Source organism: Panthera tigris, chromosome E2 (genome assembly GCF_018350195.1).
Source record: "Panthera tigris isolate Pti1 chromosome E2, P.tigris_Pti1_mat1.1, whole genome shotgun sequence".
Classification (NCBI taxonomy): domain Eukaryota; kingdom Metazoa; phylum Chordata; class Mammalia; order Carnivora; family Felidae; genus Panthera; species Panthera tigris.
Genome location: NC_056674.1, coordinates 27,612,548 through 27,630,838, shown reverse-complemented (window position 1 = coordinate 27,630,838; position 18,291 = coordinate 27,612,548). Strand labels below are relative to the sequence as shown.

General features: G+C 51.2%; 1 protein-coding gene across 1 annotated transcript in view; it reads left to right on the top strand.

Moving 5' to 3' along the window:
* ZNF423 (zinc finger protein 423) overlaps nucleotides 1–18,291 on the top strand; it is a 271,122-nt gene that overhangs the window by 39,248 nt on the left and 213,583 nt on the right. The window contains exon 2 of the mRNA XM_007096695.2: nucleotides 12,124–12,324. The gene's annotated coding sequence lies outside the window, so the exon portion shown is untranslated. The remainder of the gene's footprint in view (nucleotides 1–12,123; nucleotides 12,325–18,291) is intronic.

Sequence of the window (18,291 nt, the reverse complement as noted above, 5' to 3'; positions counted from 1 at the left end):
GTTCTGCCCTCGGGTCTGCCCCTGGCACAGTGATGAGTCACTAAGGTGTGCTGTTTTGAAAATGACTGCTCCACGGTCTATGCCTTAGCTTACAGATGAGGGCAGCTTTGGTCCAGGGAGGGTGCGACTTGCTGGGATCCCCCAGTGACCTCAGTGTGGCCCCAGGGCTCTGGGCTCTGTCTGTACCGCTTGTGATTTTGTCTTTGACCCTGAGTCACTTGCTCAGCCTGGCCGCTGGTCCTGGCTTTGGGGTACACAGCCTTTCCCTGCCCCCTCCCCTCCCCCACAAGGGGCTCCTCTTTCTGCCGCGGCCCCCAGGGGGTGATTTGTGCCCCAGCATCCCTGCCTTGAGTCCCGCTCCAGGCTCGGGAGCAATTAGGAACGCCAGGCCACGGTGCTGGCCACAAATTAGCTGGATTTACCGAGCTCCCCACGCTGCCCTGCCGCCCTCCCTCCCCTGCCTACCTCTGGCCCCACTTCTCCATCCCCTCCCTCCCAACGGCCGTCAGAGACAAAATGTGACAGCAAGGAGAGGGCAGAGTGGTCACAGCCTCAGGAGGTCACGAGGAGGTAGCAGCACACAATTTTCATGGTTCCAGGGTGGCTTTGTCCGACTGCTCTTCATTACTGCATGCGGCGAGATCCATTTTATTAAGATGGTGAGACTCAGAGGAGTGACACCGTTAACGACTCGCTGCAAAAATATAATTTTTTCCCCCTTTCGGTGAGGGTGTTTGTGATTGCTTTTTCTCCCCTTCCTGCTCCACCCCTCTCTCGTTCCCTCCTTCCCTACCATCTTTTCTTTCTGCTCCTTCCTTACCCATTGTAGTTGGGGGTTGGGGCAGGGGGGCATCCGCGGCCTCTCTCTCTGCCTCTGGGGTTGGGCTCAGCAGTTGAACACCCTCCGGGAGGGTAGTCGTGCATCCGTTCTGTAGGCATTTCCCCGTAAAGGGCAAGGTGCTTGTGATGGAATGTCAGCCTCACCCTGTTAAACAGCTCTGCTTTTGTTCTTTGACGTGTGTGTAGCACCTAGAATAGCCGCTGACACGTAGTAGGTACTCAGGAAGTGTTTGTTGACTGACTTGATGTGTGGAGCATTTGTGTTCCAGCTCTTGGGGCCCAGGTGGCAGGGACCTGGGGCGGCCTGCGCAGGGGGAGGTGATATCATCCTCATTTTCTAGGTGAGATAAGAGAGGCCCAGGAATGTAAGCAGTCGAGGTCACACAGGAGTGGACTTGAACGCAGGTTCTAAGTTTCCAAAGAAGGGACACTTTCATACTTCTATCACTGCCCAGCTAACCTTTCTGTCTGGTGAGGAACGAGCAGATTGCCCTGGGCTCAGTGTGTCTATGGTTCCTGCTGGGCGTGCTTCATGGCAAGGACCCCCCTTCCCCACCCTGGCCCCCACCCCCGCATCCAGTCCTCCAAGGTCTATTGTTTTGTTTCTGTTGTACTTCTTAAAACTTGAAATCAGCATTTAAAAACCCAGAGATTTCACAAAAAAATATGGATTTCCTTCTTTAATTTATTTTGAGAGAGAGAGAGAGAGAGCAAGAGAGAGAGAGAGAGAGAGTGTGTGTGTGTGTGTGTGTGTGTGTGTGTGTGTGTGTGTGTGTGAGCAGGGGAGAGACACAGAGAGAGGGAGAGAGAATCCTAAGCAGGCTCCACACGGTCAGCACAGAGTCCGATGTGGGGCTTGAACCCAAGAACTGTGAGATCATGACCTGAGCTGAAGTCAAGAGTCGGACATTTAACTGACTAAGCCACCCAGGTGCCCCTGGATTTCGTTCTTTGAAAAAGAAAGTCAGGGACACCTGAGTGGTTCAGTCGGTTGGGCATCTGACTCTTGATTTCAGCTCAGGTCATGATCTCAGGGTTTGCAAGTTTGAGCCCTGAGTTGGGCTCTGAGCTGACCATGCAGAGCCTGTTTGGGATTCTTTCTTTCTGCCCTTCTCGTGTGTGTGTGTGTGTGTGTGTGTGTGTGTGTGTGTGTGTGTGTGTATTCTCTTTCTGTCTGTCTGTCTGTCTCTCAAAATAAATAAATAAACAATGGGGCGCCTGGGTGGCTAAGTTGGTTAAGTGTCTAACGTCAGCTCAGGTCATGATCTCACAGTTCGTAGGTTCAAGCCCTGCGTCTGGCTCTGTGCTGACAGCTCAGAGCCTGGAGCCTGCTCCGGATTCTGTGTTGCCTTCTCTCTCTGCCCTCCCCAGCTTGCACTCTGTCCCTTTCAAAAATAAATAAACATTAAAAAAATTTTTTTTTAACAAAATAAATAAATAAACTTAAAAAAAAAAAAAAAAAGTCAGCTGATGTATCTGTACCAGGCCTCACTTTTCCATATGGTGACCATGTAGAGGATTTGAGCAGGGGCCACCCCCTTGGGTGGGTGTCTGTCTGTCCCAGCCTCCCCACCTGACCTACTCATTTGTAGGACAGTAGAGGGCACTGGAGTTGTGAGCTTTGGTCCATTCATGGGCTGAGTGATGGGGAGAGTGGGTAAGCTGTGTCACCTGTTTGAGCCTCAGTTTTGACCTCTGTAAAATAGGTGTAATGGTAACATCTCCCCTGTGGGGCCATGGGTAAGGGGTACAAATGAATTAGAAGGTCTGGTCTGACAGAAGGGATTGCCATCCTCTATGCTGCTTATCATTTTGGGCTCAGTTCTAGAATTCCTGACAACTAAAGAGACATCCTCTGGAAGATTCAGTCATTTCTGCGGTCAGCCGTGGGCCTGTGGAGAGGGAGACCCTGTACCCCGTCCTGGATCATCAGCCAGGGCGGAGCATCCTAGTGAGGTTTGTGTGATGCAGCCCAGGTCAAGTTCAGCGGCTGACTGACCATGGCTTTGCGATTCCATTCACAGAGCCGTCAGCGCTGACAGGGGAGCAACAGGCACCCCCGCCCCCCTCCCCCCAGCCATCCGGAAGTTGTTTCCTTATTTAAGAAACGGAACTTGGACAGCAAATTATGTGTTAAAATATTTGCCTACAGGTCTGCTGCCAAGGGGACCCTTTAGGCTGAGTGTTAAATGTTACCCTGCTGCCTGCACTGCAGATATTTTAAATCTGAAGATAAATAGTGGCTGCCTCGTGGAATTTGGGGCCAGCAATGGATGCACAAGCAGAGTGTCTAATTGGGGTTGGCAGGCTCCTTGCCCAGCCCCGGCCCGGCCCCTCCCGTCCTCCATACCACCAGCCCAGGCGTGCATGCGAAAGTGCTCACAGAGCCGTGTCCTTCTCTATAGGCAGAGCCCAGACGCCGAGCTGAGGTTAAGCCAGGGGTTTGACCTAGCGCCCAGGTTCTGGAAGTGCTCCCTCCCACTCTGGCCCTTGGGAACACGCTGCTAGTAAAACCCTTTTTTTAGGAAATAGGCAGGCTGTTAGGACAGAGTATGCGTTCTCTATTAAAGAAAAACGCCGCTCTAGGAAAAACGCTTTGGAAATGGTAGACACCTTCTTGGCTATGAATTCTATGGGGAGCCCCCTGACTACATTCAGGGGGAGAGCACAGGAAAACTGGCTTGTGAGCTATAAAGTAAGCATGTCTACACCGTCTGCCCCGGGGGCTTGGCCGAGACAGACCCCCCGACAGAGGTCACGCTGTTTCCTGGAGGAGGTGGGCTTGTCACTTAGTTAGGGTCACAGGGCGTGGAAGGGGGGAGCCTGGACTTGAGCCCAGGACTTTCTTCTCCTGGTCCAGGGGATTTTCTTGTCTGTATGGACATTTTCGTGCCTTCAGGTAGGCATAGTGCATGGACATTCTCCATCCTCAGGAGCCTGTGAGGGTCCGCTAGAGCTTGCTTTGTGGAACAGTATCTCCAACTCTTGTGGAAGTCACGATGCTGCACGCATTGGTCTGAATGAGTGATAACAGCAGAAATAAGATAGTCATTGTGGTTACGCTTTTCTCAAAAAGGCCTGTAGGCTAGGTATCGGGCTTATTATTACCTCATTAAAATACTTTAACTTTCTACAATTTTTCTCAGAGAGGGTAAGTGACTCGTCCAAGGTCCCCCAGCTGTTAAGTGGTGGCATGCGGATTTGAACCCAGACAGGCTGGCTCCACAGTCTGAGATTCTTTTCCGTTCTTTGTCTGTCATCCTGACAGTCCCTGGAACGTGACTCCAGCTGTCTGCTGCTGGTGCGTGTCGTTGCTTGATGACCGCCTTTATTGCAGCAACTTGGCTCCGTCAGCCCCTCTGGACTCCTGTGCACTGCCGTTCCCCGAGCTTCCCGTACAGCCGGGCTCTCCAGTCCAGCCCTGGACGCGCCTAGAGTTCACTGTCTGGTGCTTCTGATTTCTGCGGAGGTGGATGTGGCCGCCTCCCATCCAAGTCTGCTGGGGAGAGGAGATGAGGAGTGGGGGAGGCGTTCCCCAGACCCCGGCCCTCCAGGGGCTGGCTTGGCTGCATCCCCACTGTCCCCCGGCACCGTTCCTGGCTTTCACTTTGCTCTCGGCTCCCCTGCACCCTTGCCTCTTCCCGCCTGCGGGGCCGCAGCTGCCTCTGGGCTCCACCCGCAGGGCTCCTGGCCTCACGTGGATCTCGTGTCTAGCCGGGTGCACAGTCCTTACATCCATGGCCGTCCATTCGGGGGGAGACTCGCCCCCACCTGTCACAGCTGTCACGATGAGGCTCTTTACAGACAATAAGGAATCAGTGTCAGACAGGGGAAGGGACTTGCTCAAGGTCACTCAGGGGGCGTGGTGGGTGTACTGGCGCTAAGACTGGGACCTGGGTCCCTAACCGATGCTGGCTGAGGCTGCTGCCACTTGCCACTTACGCCTCCCTTTTGACATTCATTGCCTCATCTATTCACTCATTCACCAGCCCCGAATTTGTTGAGCATCCTTCTGTATGGGCCTTGTAGGGGCTTTGAGGCTCTCAAGGTGAATGAGACCACGGAGCACCCTGTATGTTTTAGCAAATCAGTGTATATTACGCCTGGCACTAAGTAGATCCTCAGTACATATTTGTTGGAGAAATGAAGAATGAATCAATGTGTGTGATCATTGGCCCTGGTGTATCTCTCGCCTTTCAAGCTCTGCCCTTGTTCTGTCTATCCTGGGCTTATGGGGCGTCTCCTGGCTTCCTGCCTCCCCTGGGCATGTCCTCAGCACTGGGGCCCCAGAAGTGGGACCCCCGGTGGTCCTGGGTCGGTTCTGAGGGGTGCCCAGGGCTCCCTGCTGGCTGATCCCCATGGTCCCTCCCAGGAAGAGAAGGGACAGCCTTCTCACTGAGGTCCCTGCTGGCTCTCCTGCTGGCTGGGGGCCGGGGCCAGAGGGAGGAGACCCTCACTGGTGTTCTCAGACTAAGCCTGTCTCAGCTGGCCCTTGGGAGTGGTGAGGCCCCGCCAGCCCTGACTCATGAGCTCCAGAAGCCTCGCTGAGAAGGTAGGAAATGCTCAGTTCCCAGACCTGGCAGCCTGTGGGGCAGCCTCCCCCACCCCGGGGCTGATCCCCTCTCCCTTTTTCCTGGCACTGGGCTCAGCCAGCTGTCCCTTGCTCAGCCCTTTCTTTCACAGACATTCCCCTTTTGCCTTCCCATGCAGTGGTTAAGAGTCGAGATCTGTAGTCAGGAGACCTGGGTTTGAGTTCAGCCTCTGCGCTTCCCAGTGTTACAGCTCGTGTGTAGTCCTGAGCCTTGGCCTCCCCATCCGCAGAGTGGGGACATCAACTGTACCTTTTGCACAGGGTGACCGTGAGGAGGGCATGGGCTGTGAACATAGAACAGTGCCAACAAGTGCTCCCGCTGTGGTATCAGTCAGGGTGTGGGGGCGGGCGCGGGGGTGGGCGGGGTCACCTCCCTGCATCCCTGGCTAGGTTTCAGCCACCTCTTCCCTCAAGAGGATGTGAGGCCACTTTTCTTGCCAAGCGTCTCTTGCTGCACACCCTTTCTGCAGGGCCCGCTGTCCCTCATGTGTAATCACCTTGAAAGTCCTTTCTCATGGGCAATGGCTCAGTGAGGCTGCTTAGGCCTGGGGTGGGACAATTCACCACTTTCTTCCTTTTCTTTCTTTTTTTTAAAGCTTTTAGTTTAGTTTTTAGAGTAATCTCCACACCCAGTGTGGGGCTCAAACCCATAATTCCGAGATCAAGAGTCACACGTTTTACCAACTGAGCCAGCCAGGGTCCCCTCCTCCCCCCCACCTTTTTTAAAAAAGGTTTTATTTTTGCTTTCTAATGAACAGTAGTGAATCCACAGGGTTTTGTTACTGCCTCTCTTTGCTCATAGAAAGTTCCCCAAACCCATATCTTGGGCTCAGGGACTATGAGGTATACAGATGTGGTCTCGCGGGGTCCACCAGTCTAGGTGAGGAAGAAGCTGGCAGGACAGAGTGGCCCCATCGTATTTTAGGTGGAACCATTTGAGGTGGACAATAGTCAACTTCTTTGACTTAGGAAGATGGCAACTTCATGTGGTTCAACCTAATAATACTTATCATCGCCATATTGATGTTCAGAGACATGTTTCTTTGAAACCAATTTGTTCATTCATTGAACGTTCACTGAGCCCCCTGCCATGTGTCTGTCTGTACCAGGGGCTGGGGAGACAGTACTGAGCACCGACCGAGCTCCTGCCCTCATGGAGCTTGTGGTCTGGTAGGGGAGCATTCCAGCTGTCTATTGCTCTGTGACAAACCACCCCCAAACTCAGTGGCCTAAAGCAACCATTCCTATTTCACACAGCTCTGTGGGCTGAGTGGAGTCGGTTGGTGGTCTCACTTGGCATTTCTTGTGTAGTTGCCAAGTGAGTTGAGTCTGCTGGCTTCTGAAGGCTCATCGGGGTTGGATGTCCAAGCTGGTGCTCTCCATGGCTGGCAGCTGGGAGCTCCACTGGGGCTGTCCACTGGAGCACCTGCATTCTCTCTCTGGCATGGGCTTCCCATGGTATAGCAGCTGGGTTCTACCTGGTAGTGTCCCAAGAGATCAGGAGACCCTGTGGAAGTGCAGTCCTTCTGAACTAGCCTCAGATATCCCAGAACATTCTTCCATTGCATTCTCTTTATTTCTTATTTGAGAGAGAGAGAGAGAGAGAGAGAGAGTGAGCATATGAGTTGGAGAGAAGGAGTAGAGGGAGAATGAGAGACCCTTAAGCAGATTCCACAATCAGCACAGAGCCTGATGTGGGGCTCGATCCCATGACTCTGGGATCATGACCTGAGCTGAAATCACGCTCAGCCGACTGAGCCACTCAGGAGCTCCTTCCGTTACATTCTAATATCAAGGGAATTACTGCAGCCAGCCAGCCCAACAGGGCCATTGTGGACAGGAATTAGACCCCTCTTCTTTTTTTTTTTTTTTTTTTTAATTTTTATAATGTTTATTTATTTTTGAGAGAGAGAGAGCGCGAGTAAGAGCGCACCATTGGGGGAGGGACAGAGAGAGAAGGAGACACAGAATCCAAAGCAGGAGACACAGAATCCAAAGCAGGCTCCAGGCTCTGAGCTGTCAGCACAGAGCCCGATGCAGGGCTTGAACTCACGAACTGTGAGACCATAGGACTCTTAAACCAACTGAGCCACTCAGGTGCCCCTAGATCCCTCTTCTTGATGGGTGAGTGTGGGGTCTCAATACAGAAGAGCACATGGGATGCAAGGTGTTGCTGATGTCTGTGTGAAAATGCGGGGAGCCGCAGGGAGGAAAAAATTTAACCTACAGGGGCGCTCGGTGGCTCAGTCAGTTAAGTGTCCAACTTTGGCTCAGGTCATGATCTCACGGTTCGTGAGTTTGAGCCCCGTGTCGGGCTTTGTGCTGATAGCTCAGAGCCTGGAGCCTGCTTTGGATTCTGATTCTGTGTCTTCCTCTCTCTCTCTGCCCTTTCCCTGCTTGTGCCCTGTCTCTCTCTCTCCCTCTCTCTCTCTCTCTTTCTTTCTCAAACATAAATAAGCATTAAAATTAAAAAAAAAAATTAACCTACAAAAGCATGAGTGAACATTGTGCCAAGCACACTGGTGGCAAAGGGAAGGGCCCTATGGGGAAGGAGTGTCACCCATGTGACATTGGTGCTCGGGGTCGCAGGGACCCCTGTTAGGCAGGGGAAGAGTCACGTGGGAACGGGAGCATGAAGCCCTTGGCAGAACAAACTTGCAGTTCGAGGGCTTGAAAGAAGGTCTGTGTGGCCGTGACATAAGTGATAAGTCGGCGAGGCCAGAAGAACTTTTCCTGGACCTTCGGGGCTGGGACAAGGACCCCACATGGGATTTTGAAGGGTTTACAGATTCCTCAACATCGTTTTCATGGAGTGTCTACTGTGGGGAGACCGTGTAGCAGAGCTGTTAGAGAGTCAGAACCAACTGTATTTGAAACCTACCGCTGGTGGCCTTGCTTTGCACCAGTGTCCTTCCAGAAGGTTTCTGGCACGCAGCAAGTGCTCTGTAAACGCTAGCTGCTCTTGGACTTCTGGCCAAAAGGCAGGTACGCACATCTGAAAACAACTAGGCTATGAATTGTCCAGAGGGGTGTGTGAGGCTGGGGAGGTGGGGAGCTTTGTCAACAGGAGGAGAGTCCAGAGCTCGGTGATCCTCAGGGAGAGGGCCCTATTCACAACTGCTCAGCTCAGCCAGGGCCTTCCCAGCATGGCTTCTGATTGCTCCAGGTGGCCCCCAGGAGGATAGGCTCCAGGGCCCGTTTCCTAGAAGTCCTTCCCGGCCCCCCGAGGGCTCCCTGGAGAAGAATGCACTCCTTGGCCTGCTGACTTTGCTTCCTCCAGCCGGGCTGGTTGGAGTGACCAGTGGGTCACCTGTAGTTCAGGTGCAGACACTGAGATCACAGTGTCAGAAACTTAAGGCAGCGCTTGGGTTGGGGACCCAGGGCTAGTGGTGGCCTCTGAGCTCTGCCTTCTCCTTGCTCGCTCAGGCAAGGACTCACGGGGCCTCCGGGACTGGATGGAGACAGGACACGGGATAGGCAGGGCCATCCCTGACCAGCTAGAGCTGGGTCAGTGGAGGAGGGAAGGCCCATTCATTCGATCCCCAGGGCTTCCCGAGTAGCTGCACTGAGAGTGCCCGGGAATGAGGAGACCCCAAGAGTGCTCCAGAGAGGCCGGGGCCCCTCAGAGCTCTCTGTTCTCTTCCCCTCCTGCGCCTTAGAGAGCTTAGGGCTCTGACAGGCCCTGGGTCTGGGGGAAGGGTGTGCTGCTTAACACGAGAACTTGTAGGTTCAATCCCCTGCATGGCTTTGGATGACCCCTCAGAGCCTCTGTTTCCTCATCTGCACGTGGAAAAATAGCATCATTTACTCTTTTCCCCTAGTGTGAGGTTCAGAGACTGCGGGCAATGAAAGTGTCTTACAGGGAGTAAAGCCCAAGCCGGATGGAGGGCTTCCTGTTTTGAGGTCCTGAATCTGCTGACACAGCAGAGGGCCCCTTCAGGACTGGGTCTTCAGGGGGGGTCCTGCTCCCCAACTTCTTCAGGCCGTCATCTTTCCTCTCTGGCTTCCTGAGGGGCAGGCTGGCTGGCCCTTGTGACCCCGTGGGACGTCAGGGGATGGGGCCCCCCACCTCTTCCCGCCTCCCCTCCCCTGCCCCTTTGTGAGCGGCCACCTTGCCTTTCCATTAGTAGACAGTGGCAGGGGAGGTGACAGTTCCTTAAAACAGATTTATACTCTTGGATGACTTTATGGGTTTTTGCCTTATAAAAACCTGAGTTGACATTCTGATTTATCTACTACTGAGTCGACAGGATGTACCAGATTTAAAGAGATCAAATGCATTGTAATGTTTGTGGCTCCAGTTGTGGATTAGATGAGCTATTATGGAAAGTGCTGCCAAGTAAATATGGCAAAATTAAATATGTCTATTAAATTGTATGTTAAGTAAAGTAGCACAAGTGTGGTGCCGAATGTAACTTAACTATCTGGAGAGTTGGTGTGATAGATAAAGCTCGAATGATAGTTCTCTTTTTCCCCCCCTTCAGAAGATTTTTTTTTAAGGAAAGAGACTGTAAACTAGGAATTTCAGAGACGGGCGCTTGACTGTGTAACTGTGGTTGTGTGATGACTTATAATATTGAAGGCTCCAAATGATATTTTTCATTTCTTTGCTTTCTATTTCTTGTTGCCACCGCAGCAGCCGATCAGATTTCCTGAGATAAATATGCTGCCTGGCTTTTAATGGGATTTCTGTATTGCCGGGAGTTGGCATGTTCTGATAATAAAAGAACCTAAAAATTGTACATCCCTTAATTGGTAAGAAGAGAGATGTTTTGATGGGCCACAAATGGAAACATTGATTTTTACTGCCTCCGAGCAGTTGCGAGCAGCGTGTCAGGCCACGTTCCCCGCCACGGAAGGCGGCAGCTGGCTCTCCAATGAGCTGATTTGTGTTCACAGGTTCTTGATGTCGGGTGCTTTTGGAAGTGCGCATTTTGTGCAGATGGGAGAAATAGAGCCCTTATAACATTATCTGGTTCTAAATTGAAATATTTATAGGACTGTGGCTTCCACCTCGAATCGAATGCATTCTTTGCTTCGTTTCTCTTTCTGGCTTTGGCGACTAGTCCTCGGGGGTTTAAAGGTTGTGTGCTGAAGGCTTTCTCTGTAACTGCAGTGTTATATGCTACATGCACGTGTGCACCCATGCGGGCACACGCACATCTTTGCATCTGCGTATGTGTTTGCATCAATGTCTTTACACATAACAGAGATTTCTCTCTTTAATTCAAATCGGTGCTAGTTTCTGGATGGGTAGATTGTTTTCCAGGACAGACCGTGGAAGGGATAACACATGCTTTGATTTTCCAGTTCGAGTCTTTGTACTTGAATGAGGAAGTTTAATCCACTGACACTTATTGAGATTACTGATACATTCTGTGTGTTGTATTTACCATGCTTTTTTTGCACTTTGATTTACAAGTTCTTGATGTGCCCTATCAATCTCTCAGATTGAGGCCGTGCTCCGTTTTCCCTGGCTGTGCGGGGAAGTGCACTACACAGGAGTTAGGGTGTCTAGGAGTTAAACATCTGTAGGGTGCTGGGGATTTTGCGCCCCCCTGGCTGGAGGCCAGATGCCATACCTATGACATGGGGATAAAAAGCCTGTCCTTGTCTGTGGGCAGGACCACATGATTGCTTGAGCCCCCTTGTAGCTGTAGGATGGGAGAGACTGTGAAATGGGGCTATGCATATGGAGTTAGGGCTTTGAAAAAGTGTGGCACTACAGGAAATGAAACGCATCACATTATCATGATCATTAACTCACTTTTCTGTACAGTTTAGCCATTTGCACAGTGCTAAGTGCAGAATAGGCAGTTTATTTTAAAGAAATTGGCCGGGGGGGCACCTAGGTGGCTCAGTCAGCTGAGTGTTCGACTTCGGCTCAGGTGACGATCTCGCTGTTCCCAGGTTTGAGCCCCTCATCGGGCTGTCTGCTGTCAGTGAGGACCCTGCTTTGGATCCTCTGTTCCCTGCCCCCTCTCTGCCCCACCCCCGCTTGTGTGTGAAAATGTTCTCTGTCTCTCTCAAAATATAAACATAAAAAAATAAATAAGTAAAGACATTGGTTGGTGATTCCAAAGCTGGTTCTCACTGTCTAGGCCTATCCTGGGGCACGGGTGAGGGCTCAGATACATTTTAGCTTGTGATTTGACTATCTGTGGTCTCACAAACACATGTGCTTCCTTGATTCCAGAATCAGGACCTCTTTGCAAAGAACTGAGCCACTATCCCCGCATTGGGAGGCATGCTGTGTGGAAGGTGAACTTGGCTAAGGGATCTCTCTTGCTTTAAATTGCAAGGCTTTGGGAGAGACTAAAAGCTCAGGCGCGTTAGGAGCAGCTGATGAAGGCTCTGGAGGAGTGTATAAGAGAATTGGGTTTTCAGGAGACAAAACGCTAAGGCATCTTCACCTCTGCGACAGGTCATGACCCCCAGCATCCGTGCACAGAGGAAGATGACAGGACGTCCCCCTAGAAGATTTGCACCAAGAATTAAAGAATCTAGTTGAGAATTATGGCACCACATGCTACAAAAAACCCCCATATATTAATATACTGAGAGGTGTCAAGAATAATGGACCCTGGGAGGTAGAGTAATTAAACGTATCTTAATAAATGCTGGGCGATCCTTTTAAGACCCCTTCCCAAGGCCCCGTCAGCTGACATGGACTGTATTCTTCCTGTTGGCAGGAGGCCTGGAAGGAGAGCCGGAGTGTGATCGGAAAACCAGCCGTGCGCTGGAAGACAGGAACAGCGTGACGAGTCAAGAGGAGAGAAATGAGGACGATGAAGACGTGGAGGAGGAGTCAATTTACACCTGCGACCACTGTCAGCAGGACTTTGAGTGTCTGGCGGACCTGACGGACCACCGGGCCCACCGCTGTCCTGGAGGTAATGCTAAATAACACTGGGGTTCTGACAGGTGGTTATACGGATAATTGGACATAGCAACAGCTTGAAGCCTCGAGTGAGATTAAAGAATTAAGAATGTAATTTTACAGTTAATGTCATTTTATTGTGGTGCCTTGGGTACCCTGTATCCGCCTTTTAAATAAAATTAAAAATAAAAGCAACAGCTTTCTGGCAGGCAGGAATTTGGTGGAGACACCCTGTCTCTGCTTCCCCAAACTGCAGTCTATAGACTGCATGAGTGGGTGGGGCCATGAGTGGGTGGGGCCTGCACCCTGGATTTCTGGAAGGCCTTTTAGAAACCCAGCAATTAAGAGGTTGTTAGTGCAAAGTTAAGTAGCTTAAGTGTGGAAAGCTGCGTGAAGGAGTGTGCTCTGAGGCAGGGCTTGTATGGGACAGGGAGAATTTCAAAGGCCAATAGGCAGAATGTCTGCACAGGCAGAAAGGCATCTGGTTCCACCTCTTTGCTCGGCCTCCTGCTTCTCTGAGGAGGACGGGGGTGGCTGGGATCTGTCCTGTCAAACCTGTAGTCAGCCAAGACCGTGGCCCTGGTTCCTGTGTTGTGGCAGCCTCAGAGAAGGTGGCCAAGGCCACAGTTTGTCAGGAGCTATTTAAGACCTCATGAGTCATGTGTGTCTGTGTGTCTGGGTCATGTGGGTGGATGGAGTGGGAGAATGGGGGCATGTGGATTGCATGGGGGTGTGGCAGCCATGCTCCAGGGGTAGGGGGTTGACATATTTCCAGGCCCTGAGCAAGGATTCCAGAGCATCTGTGTTCCTTACATAGCTATCCCTGGCATCTCTCTCCACCATGCATGTTGATGAAACACTTTGGATGCTGGTTTGTGGGGGAAAGGAACTAAAATCTCAGACAGTATTCCAAAGGGGCCTGTCACCTGTTTTTGGGGGGGAAATTGGTTGGTAGGAAGTATGTTGGGACTCAAAATTCTTGCTTCCTCTACTTTTCATGCCTTCGTAGAAGTTTGAAAGCCAAGTGTTTGGGGAGCTATGACTTTCCCTCTAGTGACGCCTGTACCTGCACAGCCTTGATTAGACCAAGTCCCTCGTTCTCAACCTCTGGAGGGAACAGATCCCAAAAACAGTGGACCCAAGAGGACTCTTACAGTTTTGGACTTTTTGGGGCTAAGCAAACCAAATGCCAGTCATTTGGAACTTGTGGTATTTCAACCATAGGCAGAGGCGATGGCCACCTTAGAAGCTCAGAATCAGAATTGGAAGGGATGTATGGGGTTGGCTTTTCAGTGCCCTCATTTCCTGAGGGAGAATACTGAGGCACTGAGAGGGAAAGGTGACTGATGGAGGTCAGCTAGTGAGTCGGTGGCTGAGCCAGGATCTCTCTGGGACCCTGGGCTGTGTTCTCTCATCCTTGAGAAAACAACAGATGCCTGTGTATTTCTTGATTTAGCCAAGAACTGAGGTGGGATGTTAACTATACGAGGATGAAATATTGTCACTGACTTTGAAAACAATCAATTAATTGATCTTCTAATTAAAAGTGATTGTCTTTATTTGCTAAGTGTAAAAGAACACGTGGGTCTCAATTAGCATTGATGTGGGGCCCCTGAGGCCCCCTGCGGACCCCTGCAGAGTGCTGCTTCGTGGAGTCTCTGTGGCTCGTGGACTGAGGCCCCATCCCGGGCACTACTCCATTCTTCAGAACCAAGGAGGTACTCTTGTCTCTCTCCACACCTCTGAGAATGGTGGTGTTTCTAGGAGGAAGAGGACGAATGTGAGGCTTCGAGGCTGTGTATAGGGGACCTGTGCTAGAAATAGTAGCTGATTGTGCTTCGGTCCTGGGCAGGATTCTTTTCCCGATGGCTGTCTCTTCTCTCCGTAGCCTCAGATGGGCTGACATCACAGTAGCTCTGTCTACAGGGTCTTCAGCCATCTTTACTGATGCTGCAGATAGCCACCGATACTCCTGCCTGCTTCTGAACAGGACCCCGCTAACGACCTCCACGGGGACGCGGGAGCCAGGAATATCCCCAAGCCCTGGAGCATTGGAAGGGAGTCAGAAATTCCTTAAAAGAGTATGGGAAACGACCTTGCCTAATAGCATCCCTGAGAAATTCATTACCGCCCAGTAAAGGTGTGACCCAGTCTGGGAGAGTCTCCCTGATGTGGAAGAAATATGTGAGGAACGATTTTCCCCCAGGTCTTAGGTTCTGAGGATTACCCAGTGACAGGATCAATCACTGGGAATTGTGGGCATATTTTTCAAAGCGAGTCCCTCTCTAGGCCACCTGCACACTCTCTGAGCTGCAGTGGTTTCCCACTGCATCCCCAGAGAAGTTTCTGGAGCTCCTGGGGTGGGTATTGGGGCCCATCTGACCGAGGGGGGCTCTGACACCCACTCCAGCCAGAGCTGTCCACGTTAAAAAGTCTTTTATACATTGGGCTTTAGCAGAAGATGTGTGAAAATTGGCTTCTGCTTTAAAAGCTTGAACTGGCCCAAAATGTGGTAGCAGGTCCTCCCAGGCTAGACTCACGGGTCTGCTGGATGCTCATCATTGGTCTTCTAGTCCTGCACTAGGGACGACGACGCAGGTAGGCAGCGTGGCCACTCTGTTATCCTGGAGGGGAAGGTGGACCCTCAACAGACAACGAAGACCATTTCAGAGATGGCCATGCTCTGCTGAGGCTGGGCGGGCTCTGGGTGCCGGGCAGATGTTTCTGAGGGAGCAAACAAGTCTTGTTTGGAGGGAAGGTGGGGCGCTCTCTGCTTTTGTGAATTTGGGGCCTCAGGGCAGCGCCACCTGTCAATCCCGCTGTCCTCTCCTCCTGGAACTGGAATTAGGCCTTGGGTGTGAACAACACTCGTCCCCACTCATGTTCTGCAAGAGGGCTGTTACTGCTGGAACCTGGAGGCTGCACACCCCTCGCCAAGCAGGTCCGTCTGGCGCGGTGGAGTGGGTGGGGGGATTTGGGGGGAGCGTCTTGAGTGTGGTTCTTCTTGAAAACTGCTTTAGCAGGGTGGCCTCTTGGCTCTTTCTGTGTCTTTCTGTGGATGTTTGGGTGGGGTTGGGGCAGTGACTTGTTCCATCAGAATCTGGGAGAGTAGCTGAGGTTTGGAGATTTTCTGAGGGGGCTGTGAATTCACCATGGAAGGTGGAAGGGCCTCTTGCCAGTATGGCGTTGGTGGCATTCATAGGGAGAGCAGGCCCCTGGAACTCTGCACCGAAGAACCCTCACTTGCAGAGATCCTGGAACTTGAGAAGGCACCCTCTCCATTGTCCCTTAGCAGGAGAGGCTCTGCTGGGACCAGGAGAGGCTATTGAAGCATGAACTTCAAGAACCCAGACCTCAGGGTGCCTGGGTGGTTCAGTTGGTTAAACGTCTGACTCAGTTTCAGCTCAGGTCGTGATCTCACGGTACATCCGTTGAGCCCCCATCGGGCTCTGTGCTGACAGTGCAGAGCCTGCTTGGGATTCTCTCTCCGCCCCTTCCCCCCTCACTATCTCTCAAAATAAATAAATAAACTTAATAAAAAAAATTAAAAAAAAAAAAGAACCTAGATCTCTTTCTGTCTCCCTCTTTCTCTCCATCTTTCTGCCTCATTGTCTCTCATTTGTGTCCAAGGAGAAACCAGCCTTAAACCCACAAGGCATCAAACACTGCATCCTTATGACACGAAGTGAGATCAGCAAAGAGCCATCCACTCTGCTGATGCTTACACCCCAAGTACTGATTCCTGCTTGCTCCCCGCCAGACCCTGCCCACAGGGTGACTTGTGTTCATGGGCTTGGCGTCGGGGGCACTTGCCATTTTGTATTCTGCATTTGTTACCGAGCATTTTCTGAATGGATTTCCATGCTGGGACATGATCTTCTCCATTATCCCTTTTTTGGGGGTGAGGTGTAGGGGAATCCCTCTTTTTTTAACATAGCAGCATTCAGGCAGATAAAACTTGGGTTGCTGGTACTGTGTCTATATACTACAAAAATATTAGATTTAGACCAGTCTGCCAGAAGACTAGGATTTCTACAACAGAGTTCACAAAGGCTGACTTGATGCCTGTGATGGGCTTGCCTGTTCCTCACGGAGCATCATTTGTAGGCAACAGATGAGGAAATGTCCAGAGCGTTTGGTGGCTGTCTGCACTGATGATAGAAAGTCTCCATTACTTCAGGCCCTGCTAACTTGAATGATGTCAGAACAGGGAGTGAGCCGAAGTTTACGTTGACCCAGTTTGTGAAGTGTTGGCCAAGCACGTTTGGACCCTATAAACGGTTTGCAGGCAGGTGTTTTTCATCATCTTCTAGAAGCCCAGAGGACTTCAATTGCTTTAGAAAGTATCTCTGGGAACTTCCTGGGGCACCATGGAAGCAGGTACGAGAGGTTTGATTTACCCAGGGGCTGATTCCAATTTTTTATGTGCTCATTGAAGCAGGTCAGCTGTGGACCTTCAGTCTGGATTCAGGTGGAATGTTTTACGGCTTTCTGGTACAAATACTACCTTTTAAGGATACTCTGTGATTTAGACTGACTGCTGCTTTGGCCCAAATTAATGAGGCTGACTGCCCGAGGACATTTGGGTGCTGGATCTGTGCTGTTGTAATGTTTTAGATCCGACTTTCATAGGGATGCTCTTCCTTGTGACAGGACTGGGCTGTCAGCAGGGGTGTGCACTGTGCCAGTCCTGGAATGTGGCAGGTCCCCGGGGCCAGAGCACCCGACGGCTTCTGGAGATCCCTACCCTCTTTGCTATAGGCATCACTGGTGGGGTTTGGGTTTTCATCGTAGGTAGGGAGAGGCAGATGGAGTCTCTTTAGAAGGACTGAGGCTTCCAATTCTGGGCCTGTCTGGGCACTTGATCCATTATAGAAATTGCCTGTAGGACCAGGTTGGAGCTGAGCATTGGTTTCTTGGCTACAGGTGCCATTTCCTGGTCTGTGACTCAGACCATGCTCCTCACTGAGCACAGAGAGGCATTCTTGAAGCACATGGGGTCCCTGCTGCCCCCCAGGGCTCCAAGTCTGGGCTGCAGCCTCCCTGATTGCTCTCCCTGAAGCCCCACCCCTGACAGTGCACAACACTGGTCAGATTCAGGAGTTATTCTGCAGTAGTTTTTTTTTTTTTAATCAATTAATTTATTTTTGAGGGGGGGAGGGGCAGAGAGAGAGGGAGAGAGGGAATCCCGAGCTGACTCGGTGCAGAGCCTGACGTGGGGGATCATGACCTGAGCCAAACTCAAGAGCCAGAGGCTAAACCGACTGAATCACCAAGGTGCCCCTCTGTCATAGTTTTTAATGTGTTTATTGCTGGTCTCCTGCACTACTGTTCAGCTTCCTAAGGACAAGAGTCATGTCCTAGCCCAGTGCCTGGCACACAGTAGTGCTTAATATGTGCTTGTTGGATCAAGGAATGATTCTATGTAGTCCTCATAACAGTCCCAGCATGGAGATCCTTTTTTTTTTTTTTTTTTACCATTCATCCCCATTTTACACATTGGGCAGCTGAGGCTCAGAGGGTTACAGGTTCTTGCTGAAGGTTACAGAGCTTGATTTAAGACTTGAGGTCCAAACAGCTCATGGAGAGAACATAAACTGGGGACAGTGAGCAATTTCCACCTAAATTCCAGACAGAAATAGCTTTTTTGAATGCTCAACTGAAAAAAAAAAAAAAAAGATGGGGAGGGGTTTGTTCAAATAACAACAGCAAAAATATGTGCTCCCTGTGGGTTAATTTTGCTGCTCCCCCTTTGGCTGCCCCCCACTTCCTGAGGACTGGGACTGAGGAGTGTTTCCCTAGCCCCTTCAGAAAGGCAGACCCGCCTTTTCTGGCGAAGGTGAAATGCTGCTGTGTAAAAAGCCGGGTGGAAAGTTAATTACACCCTGGTTTGTTCAGCTGTGGCCAGAGTGACCTGTGGGCCCTAATTACAGGGCTGGGGCTGCGTGAAGGCTGGCACCTTTGCCAGCCTCGTTCCTGT